This window comes from Cyprinus carpio, chromosome A1, assembly GCF_018340385.1.
Source record: "Cyprinus carpio isolate SPL01 chromosome A1, ASM1834038v1, whole genome shotgun sequence".
In the NCBI taxonomy this organism is placed as follows: Eukaryota; Metazoa; Chordata; class Actinopteri; order Cypriniformes; family Cyprinidae; genus Cyprinus; species Cyprinus carpio.
Window position 1 is genome coordinate 11690140 of NC_056572.1, and position 14641 is coordinate 11704780.

The window sequence follows — 14641 nt, forward strand, 5'->3', positions numbered from 1 at the left end:
GCTTTACAACTATAGGACAGGAAGAGATAAATTAACTTATCATGGCATCTAAACCAATAACATGTTTATTAGATCCTGTAACCACTAAATTACAGAAAGAGTTTTTACCTGTAGCAGAAGAGCCGCTTCTCAATATTATTAAAGGGATAGTTCACCCAAAAATGAAAATTATGTCATTAATGACTCACCCTCATGTCGTTCCAAACCCGTGAGACCTCCGTTCATATTCTGAACACAGTATAAGATATTTTAGATTTAGTCCGAGAGCTTTCTGTCCCTCCATTGAGAATGTATGTACGGTATACTGTCCACGTCCAGAAAGGTAATAAAAACATCTTCAAAGTAGTCCATGTGACATCAGAGGGTCCGTTAGAATTTTTTGAAGCATCGAAAATACATTTTGGTCCAAAAATATCAAAAACTATGACTTTATTCAGCATTGACTTCTCTCCCGGGTCTGTTGTGAGCGCGTTCACAACACTGCAGTTTAGTGATATCCGGTTCGTGAACGAATCACTCGATGTAACCGGATCTTCTTGAGCCAGTTCACCAAATCGAACTGAATCGTTTGAAACGGTTCGCGTCAACAATAAGCATTAATCCACAAATGACTTAAGCTGTTAACTTTTTTAACATGGCTAACACTCCCTCTGAGTTCAAATAAACCAATATCCCGGAGTAATTCATTTACTCAAACAGTACACTGACTGAACTGCTGTGAAGAGAGAACTGAAGATGAACACCAAGCCGAGCCAGATAACGAACGAAACATTGACTTGTTCTCGAGTCAAGAACCGGTTGCATCGGTTTTCGGATCACCGGTAGTGATGGGAAGTTCTGTTCTTTTCCGCGAACCGGTTTCTTTTCGGACAGTTTTATTCAATAAACCGGTTGCCGAAAACGGTTCACCAGTTCTTTTGCGCTCGAGGTAATGACTTCATTGGCGATGTTTCCCTTGATTCAAGCCTTCGGTTTACCCGCGCTCATAACATTAGCACAGAATCAGTTCAGAATCAATCACCAAAAGAACCAGGCTGGTTCAGACGCGCTGTGTGTCAGTCTGCTTCACGCTGAATCACCCATGCGCAGTATCATCAGCTCCTCGGTTATCGAACCGGACGCGTCCGACAGAAACGGTTCTTGACTCGAGAACGAGTCAATGTTTCGTTCGTTATCTGGCTCGGCTCGTGTTCATCTTCAGTTCTCTCTTCACAGCAGTTCAGTCAGTGTACTTTTTGAGTAAATGGATTACTCCGGGATATTGGTTTATTTGAACTCAGAGGGAGTGTCAGCCATGTTAAAAAAGTTAACAGCTTAAGTCATTTGTGGATTAATGCTTATTGTTGACGTGAACCGTTTCAAACAATTCAGTTCAATTTGGTGAACTGGTTCAAGAAGATCCGGTTACATCGAGTGATTCGTTCGCGAACCGGATATCACTAAACTGCAGTGCTGTGAACGCGCTCTCAACAGACCCGGGAGAGAAGTCAATGCTGAATAAAGTCGTAGTTTTTGATATTTTTGGACCAAAATGTATTTTCGATGCTTCAAAAAATTCTAACGGACCCTCTGATGTCACATGGACTACTTTGAAAATGTTTTTATTACCTTTCTGGACGTGGACAGTATACCGTACATACATTCTCAATGGAGGGACAGAAAGCTCTCGGACTAAATCTAAAATATCTTATACTGTGTTCCGACGATGAACGGAGGTCCCACTGGTTTGGAACGACATGAGGGTGAGTCATTAATGACATAATTTTCCTTTTTGGGTGAACTATCCCTTTAACTCGTCATTATCTTTAGGTCACATTCCAAAACCATTCAAGCTGGCAGTTATTAAGCCTCCTAAGAAACCACAACTACATCCTAATGAACTGTCAAATTACAGACCCATTTCAAATCTTCTGTTAATGTCTAAAATGTTTTAGTAAAATTGTGTCTGCTCAATTGTGCTCCTTCCTGCAAAAATAAATAAATACATTTATAATAATAATAATAATAATAATAATAAATAAATAAATAAAAATGATCTCAGTCAGATTTCAGGCCCCATCATAGCACAGAAATTGCACATGTTAAAATTACAAATTTTACAGTAAAGTATGGAGGGCCACAAGGATCTGTCCTAGGTCCTCTGCTATTTTCAACATGTTGCTCCTTGGTAATATTATTAGAAAATACGGGATTCATTTCCACTGTTATGCTGAGGATACTCAACTATGTATCTCAACTAGACCAGATGCAACTTCTAAACTATCTAAGCTAACAGATTGTGTTAAAAAATATATAATTTTCAACTATTTATTAGGATAAGACAGAGATATTACTTATTGGACCAAAAAGCAGTACACAGAATCTCTTGCATTACAATTTGCAACTAAATGGATGTACTGTTATTTCCTCTACAGTCAAAATCCTGGGTGTTATATTAGACAGCAACTTGTCTTTTGAAAATCATATATCCCATGTTACAAAAAACAGCATTCTTCCATCTTAGAAACATTGCCAAGCTACGAAACATGCTACCTGTTTCTGATGCAGAAAATCTATGCATTCATGACCTCTAGACTGGACTATTGTAATGCACTGCTAGGTGGTTGTCCTGCATCTTTAATAAACAAGCTAAAGCTAGTCCAAAATTCAGCGGCTAGAGTCCTTACCAGGTCAAAAAATATGATCATATTACCCCAAATTTCCAGTCTCCGTACTGGCTACCTATTAAGTTCCGTATCAGTTACAAAATATTATTACTTGCTTATAAGGCCCTTAATGGGTTAGCTCCTGCGTACCTAATTAGCTTTTTTTCACGCTAAAATCCATCACGCTCCCTAAGGTCGCAAAACTCTAGACTTTTGGTAGTACCTAGTGTGGCAACCCACGGGTGTATGTAGAGGATAATTTTGCCAAACTACGCCACTCTGGAAATCCCACCCAGAGAAATTGGTCCCTCTAAAGGACACGCAAGTTCGTCCACCAAATAAACGCTCAGAGACATGGGCAACAATACAAAACAATTTACTTTATTAAATCAGAGTCCCTTTAAAACAATCATTAAAAAAACATATCGGCCTCAGCCAAAGCACAGCGCATCATAAGAGTTTAGCTCTACGAATGTCACAAGAACACCAGCTAACTGGGGCTTACCAGCAGGGTCAGGCTGTCAGAAATCATTCCTTTTACCAGTGCACGCAAACACACACACACACACACACACACACAGCACACTGTGAATAACACCACCACCACTAGAAGGGAATAGAGCCGGCCTCCCTGCCTTTGGCACCCAGATCCTGTGACACAAAAACAGAGCAATCTCAATAAAGAATCACTAAGATACACACAGAATTATTAAACATGACACTGAACTGCCCTCATGTTAATTTAAACTAATTGATCAAAACACAAACAATAAGAATTAACCAAACTGCAAAAGAAATAGACAAGGCCTATTTGCCCTCAAATAACAACGAATAAGTAAAAAAAAAAAAAAAAAATCAAGAGGATGCACAATAGAAACAGTTGGTTTTTAACGGTTTACAATAAAAAAAGAAAGAAGAAAGAAAAAAATACAAACTAGATAGATAAATAAGGAGGGAAAAGATCACATTTAACAAAATATACAATTAATCGAACAGCCAACAAAATGATGAGCTGCAAAAATAAACCCAAGAACGAGGATAAGGTTCTTTGGAAAATAGGAATCAACTAAAAATAAATACACAGAAAACTAATAGAAAATACGAAGACAAAGAATAGCAGAGAATATCACTTTTAACCAAATATAAATAAAGACAAACAAAAATAGAACTATAAAACAAAATCAACACAAAACAAAACAGCAATGTTATCCGTGGGCAGGACGTGAAATGCGCCCGGACTAGCAGTCAACACTTTCAATATTTCAAGGGGAGCACCTGAAATAAAAACAGAATGTTACCATTTAATACTACTATTATACGTTAACCCCTCACCCAACTTAGCAAACGCCTATTAGACATACCGATGACGCATCTGATGTATGCATAGTCACACACACAACGACGGCAGCCACAGCAGCAGTGCGAGACCCGCACGAGAAACAGAACAGCTGATTCGAACGATACGCGAGGGAAAGGCAATCATGCAATCGGAGCTTACTCTCTCCAATGTCCACACCTAATGCCGGAAGCAGCCACAGTACAGCGTTCGCGACGCGTTAGTGACGTTGACAATGACGCTGACCTCAAGCACAGGTCTACCGCCCTTTATATCCCCATAATGACAGCCAATTGGCTTACGACCCACATAATTATTAGGGAAAGTAATGGGCTTCCCCACCACACTAGGATAGCAAAGTCCACTGCAGGACGTAGAGCTTTTTCACATTTGGCTCCCAAACTCAGAATAGCCTGCCTGATAACATTCGGGGTTCAGATACACTCTCTCTGTTTAAATCTAGATTAAAGACACATCTCTTTGGCCAACCATTCAAATAATACATCCCACAATCTTGTACTGCACTTATATCTGATCAAATGCATATTATTATTATTATTTAGCTTGGGTTAAACAAATACATTTTGCTTGGTTGGAATAGCAGCTACACTAATTATGTCTCTATTTGTTTCTCTGTTTTTGCTATGGGATTGACTAGGTAACGGGGGTAACTAGGATTTACACAAGCTTCAGTTTGGATCACGAACACCTGAGAAGAGATGATGCCAACCCCTCAGAGGACCTCAGATGATGCCAACCCTGAAACAACATACAGAACTACCAAATTTTGCTATAATTTTGATTGCAACATATAATAATTGCTATTGATAGTGTTAGTCGTCTTTTTGATTATGTCTTTAATTGATTTTTCCATACATTTCTGCCATTTGTACATTAACAGACAGTCACCACTGATAAGCTACTACTACATACAGTATATTGTAGAAACTTAATTTTCTGTATTGTGAAAAGTGCTATAAAAATAAACTTGAATTGAATTGAAAACTTGAATTTCATTATCAGCTCCTTTTAAAATCATGATGCATAATGCATGAAATGGATACTGATAAAATAAACAGGTGTATCAGGTGCCATGTGCAGAAAACGCTTAAACTGGGAAACAACACCAAGCCTCAATAACCCCCATCCCCCAATTTTGTGTGTGTAATCGCTGCAGAATTGCTTTGAGATGTTAAGCATGAGCTGTGGTTGTTATCCAATAACCCCTTTGAGCTTATCATATACGGGAGCGGATGGTGCAAATGCTTGTGTTGAAAGCATCACAGGACTAATCCTCAAGATTTGATTAGATAAGGGAGTCCATTTTTGCCGCTGCTACGGCTAAATGTGAAATTAATGATCAGAGTGGAGGTTAGCTAATGTCTGTGACAAGAATAAAATAGATTTAAGCTGCCCTGGAACCAAGGTGCAAATGATAGGAACCGAACATGCCATCCCATACATTTCCCAAAAGTGATTATAAATTATTCATAAAGAAAACAAGCTGGTGAAGTTATTAGAATGATAAACAAGCAAGAATTGGGCTCAAAATTGAGGGACAAAGGGGAAAATGTATTAATATATCATTGAACTACACTATAGGCACAACAACATGCAGTTATTAGTATGACATGCTGAAACTGACTATTTTTTTGTATGGTATGGCACACTAAAAGATGACATGAATTTGAAACAAAATATCTGCAGATGTGTTTTTGTTGACATTTTGTTGATGTATCATATTTGATACATCTGACTGTTATGGCCCGCATTGTATGAAATACAGTAGGATAATATGGAGCTTAGGAACTCAAGGAGGAAAAACAAACAAACAAAAAAACAAAACACACACACACACACCTCAAACTGAACAAAGATATGCAATTTGGTGCAGTTGCTGACAATAATATGAACAAAAAGTAAGATGAAATGCCACAGTCTCTCCATGTTGGCATATGTCTAATGGTTGGTTTACATGACAACAATGTACTGAAAACATTATTATTATTATTATTATTTTTGCATTTCTAAAAAGTTTCAAATACAGATGACAACCTTGTCAAAGTGGTCCGTTCACACAGACTTGCGAAAAAAAACAACAACTATAGTTTAAATACATAACACACATGCACGTGACATCACTGATTTCACAAATTTGCGTTTTCATAGTTTACACAATAACGGTATAATTTTCAAAAACTTACACTTTAAAGGCCGGTTTCCAAGGTTTGCTTTTTCAAGCCCCCAATGCCGTTGTTGTATACATGAATGCCCAAAATTCATAAACAAGTATCTTTTTTTAGTTGAAAATGGTGTTGTGTAAACGCCCCCTAATTTGACTAGTTTCAGGAAAAAGTCAGATGAATTTGCACTAAAGTACAATCGATTGTGATCTACATTTATTTATTTTTTTTACATATGTGATACTTAGAGCTTTGTGGCTCATAGTATACACCTCAGTTTGATTCAGAGGTGAAGCATATATATATATATATATATATATATATATATATATATATACACACACAAACCCGATTCCAAAAAAGTTGGGACAATGTACAAATTGTGAGTAAAAAAGGAATGGAATAATTTACAAATCTCATAAACTTATATTTTATTCACAATAGAATATAGATAACATATTAAATTTTGAAGTTGAGACATTTTGAAATTTCATGCCAAATATTGGCTCATTTTGGATTTCATGAGCGCTACACATTCCAAAAAAGGTGGGAAAGGTAGCAATAAGAGGCCGGAAAAGTTAAATGTACATATAAGGAACAGCTGGAGGACCAATTTGCAACTTATTAGGTCAATTGGCAACATGATTGGTATAAAAAGAGCCTCTCAGAGTGGCAGTGTCTCTCAGAAGTCAAGATGGGCAGAGGATCACCAATTCCCCCAATGCTGTGGCGAAAAATAGTGGAGCAATATCAGAAAGGAGTTTCTCAGAAAAAAATTGCATAGAGTGTGAAGTTATCATCATCTACAGTGCATAATATCATCAAAAGATTCAGAGAATCTGGAACAATCTCTGTGCGTAAGGGTCAAGGCTGAAAAACCGTACTGGATGCCCGTGATCTTCGGGCCTTTGGACGGCACTGCATCACATACAGGAATGCTACAGTAATGGAAATCACAACATGGGCTCAGGAATACTTCCAGAAAACATTATAGTGAACACAATCCACCGTGCCATTCGCCGTTGCTGGCTAAAACTCTATAGGTCAAAAAAGAAGCCATATCTAAACATGATCCAGAAGCACAGGCGTTCTCTGGGCCAAGGCTCATTTAAAATGGACTGTGGCAGAGTGGAAAACTGTTCTGTGGTCAGACGAATCAAAATTTGAAGTTCTTTTTGGAAAACTGGGACGCCATGTCATCCGGACTAAGAGGACAAGGACAACCTAAGTTGTTATCAGCGCTCAGTTCAGAAGCCTGCATCTCTGATGGTATGGGGTTGCATGAGTGCGTGTGGCATGGGCAGCTTACACATCTGGAAAGGCACCATCAATGCTGAAAGGTATATCCAAGTTCTAGAACAACATATGCTCCCATCCAGACGTCGTCTCTTTCAGGGAAGACCTTGCATTTTCCAACATGACAATGCCAGACCACATACTGCATCAATTACAACATCATGGCTGCGTAGAAGAAGGATCTGGGTACTGAAATGGCCAGCCTGCAGTCCAGATCTTTCACCCATAGAAAACATTTGGTGCATCATAAAGAGGAAGAAGCGACAAAGAAGACAGCTGAGCAACAGCTGAGCAACTAGAAGCCTGTATTAAACATGAATGGGACAACATTCCTATTCCTAAACTTGAGCAACTTGTCTCCTCAGTCCCCAGACGTTTGCAGAATGTTATAAAAAGAAGAGGGAATGACACACAGTGGTAAACATGGCCTTGTCCCAACTTTTTTGAGATGTGTTGATGCCATGAAATTTAAAATCAACTTATTTTCCCTTAAAATGATACATTTTCTCATTTTAAACATTTGATATGTCATCTGTGTTGTATTCTGAATAAAATATTGAAATTTGAAACTTCCACATCATTGCATTCTGTTTTTATTCACAATTTGTACAGTGTCCCGACTTTTTTGGAATCGGGTTTATTTATATATATATATATATATATATATATATATATATGGTCAAAACTACAAAATTGTGAAAGCATGTAATGTAAATCATTGAGATCTTTATAACAGTATAGCAGACTACTTGCATAAAGTGCATATTAATACCAGTTGTCACTCTATATGTCTAAGTAAGATGATGTCTAAATGCTTTGTTTGTGATCAAAGCTCTGTAGTTTAAATACTCAATACATATTTCAATACATGTGCAATACAGTGATGATTGAAAGATGAACAAATACACATTTCTCAAGATCTATCATATTATATACTCACATCTTCATATAATGTATCTAAAAATAATGTATGGGCAGTCAGACCAGCCTTTTTTTTTACTTTGCTTAGTTATGTTTTTGAGATTGAAGGCATAACAAACAATCTCCATTTTGGCATCTGTCTAATTTGACGAGTTTCCAAAATATGTCAGATGATTTTGCACTTTTGCACGCTTTTACGGACCACATAGTATTATACAGGAGAATATGGAGTTCACATTAGAGTGTGAGCTAGCACATGACCTTTGACCTTAACAACAAGGATATGGGAAACATTTTTCCCTTTATCCAAATAAAATACTGAGCAAAAATTAACCGATTGTCAGCCCAACATTGGAAAATACAGCAAGCATTTTTTGAACTTCAGTGTCTTCTGAACAAGTGAGTCATCACCAGTGCTGCAGAGCTCTCTGTCTATGACCCGTTTCTGCTTCCGTTTGGCACCAGAGATGATCTCCACCAGCCCCCATTCAGCCCCAGAGGGACCCCTGCTAATGCTGGAGTACAGTGCTACAGAGTATAAAACTTCTATTACTCTTTGGACGACCTCTGGCACATCATCTGTCTCTGACGCTATGAGCTACTGCTGGAGAGGAGGATGAAATTGCATTTGTGGGATGTAACAGAGAGGAACAGCATGTCAGGACACTATATGAGTGACCAATAACTAAAATCCAATTCTACATATTGGAGGTTAATAAAACAAATACTTCTAAACTAAAATATTGTATGTATATACACCCTATACATTATGTTTTAATTGATTGATTTATAAAACCTTTATTTGTCCCACAGTGGGGAATTTTCTAAGTTACAGCAGCAAAGAAAATCTATTTAATACAAAATAAAAATTTAAACAAGCAAATTGCACTTATAATATGGTAATTGGTTCACTGGGAGCAGCTCTGATTTTAACATCTGATAGCAGCAGAGAGAAAAGACCTTCGGTATTACTCCTTCAAACATTTAGGATGTAAGAGTTTGTTCTCCAGCAAGAATGTTAGCTTAGCTACCATCCTCCTTTCCTCCACCTCCTGTACTGTGTCCAGTGGCATCACCTAGACTGAGCTGGCCTTCCTGATCAATCTCTTCCTGTCTGCAGTAGAGATGCTGCTACACCAGCAGACCACTCCATAGAAGATGGCAGAGGCCACCACAGAGTCCACCACAGAGTCAAAAAAGGTGGTGCTCCCCGCACTCTAAAAGACCTTAATCTCCTCAACAAAAAGAGTCTACTCTGCCTCTATTGTTCAGATGAACACCCAAGTATTCATAAAAATCTACTCTCTCAGTGTCCTTTCCCTGAATCTTCACTAGTGGTAATGAAGAGTGTTTGTGCCTGCGGAAATCCACCATCAGCTCCTTAGTTTTTCCTGCATTTATCTGGAGGCAGTTCCATTGGCATCAGTCCACAATGTCCTGGATCAGTTCTCTATACTCCCTGTCATCGTCATCTGTAATCAGACCCACAATGGCAGAGCAATCAGAGAACTTCTGCAAGTGACAGAACTTGACAGAATGAGCAGTCATGCATTCCATTTCGCTGTTGATTTTTTTTATTTTTTTTTTTTTTTTAAATCCCAGTAATAATTTAATCTGCACCAGTATTTGAACAATAAAATATTTACCACTCCATTCTTTAAAATTATATATATATATATATTATATATATATATATATATATATATATATATATATATATATATATATTATATATATATTTTGTGTGGGATTTTTTGATCACTACTAGTTAGTTTACATTCATATATAACACAAGGTATACTGCAGTAATAATATCAATAAACATAAACAATTAGGCCTACACGCAAGAGTCTATTTTATAAATATACACCAGTGTTTAAAAGTTTGGGTCTGTAAGATGCTTTTATGTGTTTGAAATCAGTCTTATACAGTATGATCAGAAAAGCTGGATTTATTTAATTAAAAATGCAGCAAAATCAGTAATATTATTACAGTTTAAAACTATGATTTTCTACTTAAATATATACTAACATGTCATTTATTCTACTTACGCAACATTTCTTATTATCAATTTAAGCTTTCAAGCTGTGAATTCACAATTAGTCCCATCAAGGCTTGAGTAAAACAAAAATAAGTAGTCAAAATACCAACATAAACCCACGTCTAAATCCCCACAGAAACAACAATAAATACTAATAAATTTTGTCCTTTTCTCATCTTGCTCAAAAACACAGTAACACTTAAATAGTAAACACTTAAAGTAAAACTTATTCCTCCTATCCAGTGCAATGGAAATAATGCAAAATAGATTAATAATAAAAAATAAAAAAATGAACTGCTCCACAACACCTTTGAGGAAACCACTTTCTTTTGAGATGCGGTATTGTCTTCTTTCTCTAGTTCTCAACCTGAGTGCAGGTTGCATGGATAAAAAAAACAAAAACAAAAAAACAACAACAAAACATCTGTTGTACTGTTTTCCTCTCCTCTACAATTTTAACAGTACATGACTGAATAATTGCAACAGTAAAGAAGTGAAGAAAAACAGAAGAATGAAGAGTGAGTTTTAAAGTACTTTGTCACAAAAGAAGGTAAAATTAAATTAAACCATCTTACCAATGCAGCACTTAAGTAAATGTACTGTAGATAGTTATTACTTATAAAAAAATAAAAAGAAAAAAGAAAAAATTCTGAATGACGTTTTATTTGTAGTGCCACACTGATTTTCAAACCAAATGAGATAAACACTCTCTCATCCTGAACAAAGTCTTACAGAAAGCTAATTTTATAGATGGGACAAGCTAAAACCCTAGAGATACTTTTATGTGTCAACACAAAATTGATCAAACTATGGTCATCAAAATCCCACTTATATTAACTACAAGACCTTCAAATAATGCACAATCATTACTATATTTAAATATACTTATTGTATTTAAATATAGTAAAGGTTGTGCATTAGGCAGTAATTTCCAAGCCATTGCACCTTTATCTTGAGGCTTTCCATTGCAGTTACACTCTTTTAACCAGCAGATGTCCTCAATATGTACCATTTTAAGTGATAGTATTAACAACTCTAACATACCTCAGTCGGGTAATCAAGGCTTTCAGGATCACAAAATAATATTATTAATAATAATAATTAAACTTTTCCACAAAATTAATTTAAGTTTGTGCCTACACAATGAGCTTATTCAAATGTAGTGAATTTGTTTTCGCCACCTTAGGGAGGGAAAATAGTGTAGTGATGGGTACTCACGTCACTAATGATGTTATGAATTTGGGATCACGTCTCACTTAAGGTGCGGTTATATGTACATCAGATCACAAAGATTGGTGGGATATCTAACTTGTAGAACCTCTTACTGTATCATCAAAACAAGAAAGACAAGTGTAAAATACATTTTATTAAAAAAATAGACAAGAGTAATCACAGCTACTAAATGAATAAATGAAAAATGAATAAAGTGCATAAGATGCATAAAGTGCAAGTGATTCAGTTGGGTTTCGCTATGGCAGAGCTATATTATTTATGGAAAGTTAAACTGTTTTAAAACAAATAAGGTGAAGAACCTTATTATGCATTCATAAAAAATAAATGAGCTATTATTTTTACCAACTGCAATCAGCTATATAATATCTAATGCAAATTATAAAATCACATACTGATAATATATAGATAGGGCCAAGGTCTCCGGAAGAGGTTTGGATAGGTGATATTTACAGTACATTCTCTGTGGTCGTGCTGGTAACACTGCAGTGGGGAAAGGAGCAGGAATCTGTTTCAACAGCCTTGAACACAAAGCGCTGTAGGGCGCTGATCTCCTGGAGCACCAAAGGTTCCTAAAATCTGGAATGCAGACATGGCCCTGATGTAGGTGCAGAAGGTCCTTACCCTGGAACATGCAGAAAAAAAGTACCTTGAAGTGAAGGTTTGCTCGCTGGAACTTAACCTTGTTTTTAACAGTACCACTTTATCTCTCTAAGATGGAGACTAGGACATGCTGGATCTGTTGCTGTCTTGCTGGACGAAGACTCTTAATGTAGAATATCTCTTTCCTCACAAGCGGGAGGCTCAGAACCTGGTCGTATCTGTTGTTGCCTCAAAAGCTGGAGACTCAGGACTTGGCATCTATTATTGCCTCTTCCCACATAATGTTTTGTATTCTCTTTCTGTATTATTAAGTTAAGTCCTGGACTGAATTCAACCCCAAAACAATTACACTCAAATGAATCTCTTTGTGTTAACTAGTAATTAGCAGTAGCTCAAATCAGCATGCTAATCTGTTTTTACCAAATGTGATGCATTGGATGAGCAAATAAGAATTGATTTTTCACTACACCAATATTAGCACAGCTACCTCAGCGCCACAACACAATCATCAAACGCCCACAACAATCCAACATAACAGAAACTAATTTAAACCTCTAACAAAAAACATTAAAACCACCAAAATAAGACTTTGTTTGAACCTAATTTGCATTCCTTAAAAAGTCCCCTACAAACATTAAGTGAACTTCCATTCTGACAGGTTACAAAAAGATCATCAACACGGTCATAGTATGTTCAACAAACACACAAAAAGTCAAGACTCTTACTGTATTTAACAGTACATGGAGGAATGTTTAATGGCTAAATGAAATTGATATTGGAAATTTAACTAGCAACATTTGGTGGGAAATATTTGGGTATCATGGCAGCTAAACAAGAGAGAAACTTGCAAATAAACATACATAATGATTAATCATTTTAATCTACTGACAGCCCAGTAAACTTAATAAAAGAAGTGTCCAGAGGCTTGTAGCTTCATAACCAAGAGCTGTTTTCACAAGGTCCCTATGCTGACTTCACTTCACAAAAAATGTTAATTTCAAATGCCCTGCAACATCAACAAACACACAAAGTGCCACAGGTATCAGGGTTTCAATGTGATGACACAATATAATAATAAATATGACACAATATTGTTAAAATATAAAATGTCAACTCGTATAAAGTACATGAATGTGCATTATAAAATTCTAATTCATACAATTTGTCATATCAGAACCCCCTAAATTTATATGAAAATACTAAAAATGTGATGTGTCTTCATAGCTGTCATGTTAATCTGTCCATCCATCCATCCACTGTAACATAAACACGATCACATAACATGTGCTTTATATACTCACAAATAGCTGAGGGAAATGAAGCTGAACGGTGGATGCTGGAAAACCCCTTTTCACACCTTTGATTTTAACCAAAATTCTCTTTTTTTTCCCTTCTACAGTTCCAAACTGTAAACTTGCAATGCTCTTCCTTATATGCCTTAAGATGGCTGAATGCATGTGAACTACCTTGTTTGGCAGCCATATTGGATTTTACTCTTCCCTTGTAAACAGGAAGCACAATGCTAGCTGACATCACAATGGACTCAAGAACAAAAACAATCACAGTAGCCTGTGGATCAGGGGTCAGCAACCTTCTGAGCATTAGTTGTTAAGCATTTAGGGGACTTGTTGGTATAGAGTTTCCCCTATTACTTGCATACCCGTGATTATCCATCTGTGTGTCCATGTTGGCACATGTGCCACAGGTTACTGACCCCTGGCATTGCATATATAGGCAGAGATTGGCCCATAAGGTGTGCTGCTCTTGTTTTATAGCTGTTTGGAGAGTTTAGGTCTACTACTCCACCATTGTTCTATAGAGATACACTGTATTTTCCCAGACATACTACATCTGTCTATCTAAAGAAAAACACATGTAGTTGTAATACTGAACTAATTAAAAGCATAAATGTTTTAAAGGGGTCATTTGACATTGCTAAAAATAACATCATTTGGTGTAATGCAATGTGTTTATGTGGTTTAAGGTTAAAAAAAAAACACATTATTTTCCACATTATGTAATGCTCCTCTATGCCCCGCCTTTCTGAAACTCGTCAATTTTTACAAAGCTCATCGGTCTGAAAAGCAATGTGTACGCTGATTGGCCAGCTATCCAGTGGGTTGTGATTGGCCGAATTCCTCAAGCGTGTGATGGAAATGTTATCACCTAACCATACTGTGATGCTGTGTCTCCCGGCATGACAAGACAAAAACAATAAAACCCATTATAAACGAGGCTTTTGTTGCACCCATTGGGGACATAATAACTAATTATAGTGACTTATACTGTCTTTTTACGTGTTGTGTTGCGTATCACGCTGCATAAAACCGTGTCTGCATTTGTAATTTGAGAAGCGGCAAACAAGCGCTAATCTACACTGTTCAAA

The 14641-nt window shown here is 36.7% G+C and overlaps 1 long non-coding RNA gene across 1 annotated transcript; it reads right to left on the reverse strand.

Moving 5' to 3' along the window:
- Positions 1–8438: 8438 nt before the first annotated feature.
- On the reverse strand, positions 8439–14069 carry LOC122147300. Its single transcript, XR_006161604.1, has 4 exons — positions 13557–14069; positions 12048–12277; positions 11641–11746; positions 8439–9853 (listed from the first exon to the last, which is right to left on the reverse strand). It is a non-coding gene; the product is annotated as an uncharacterized LOC122147300 (long non-coding RNA).
- Between the last annotated feature and the right edge of the window lie 572 nt (positions 14070–14641).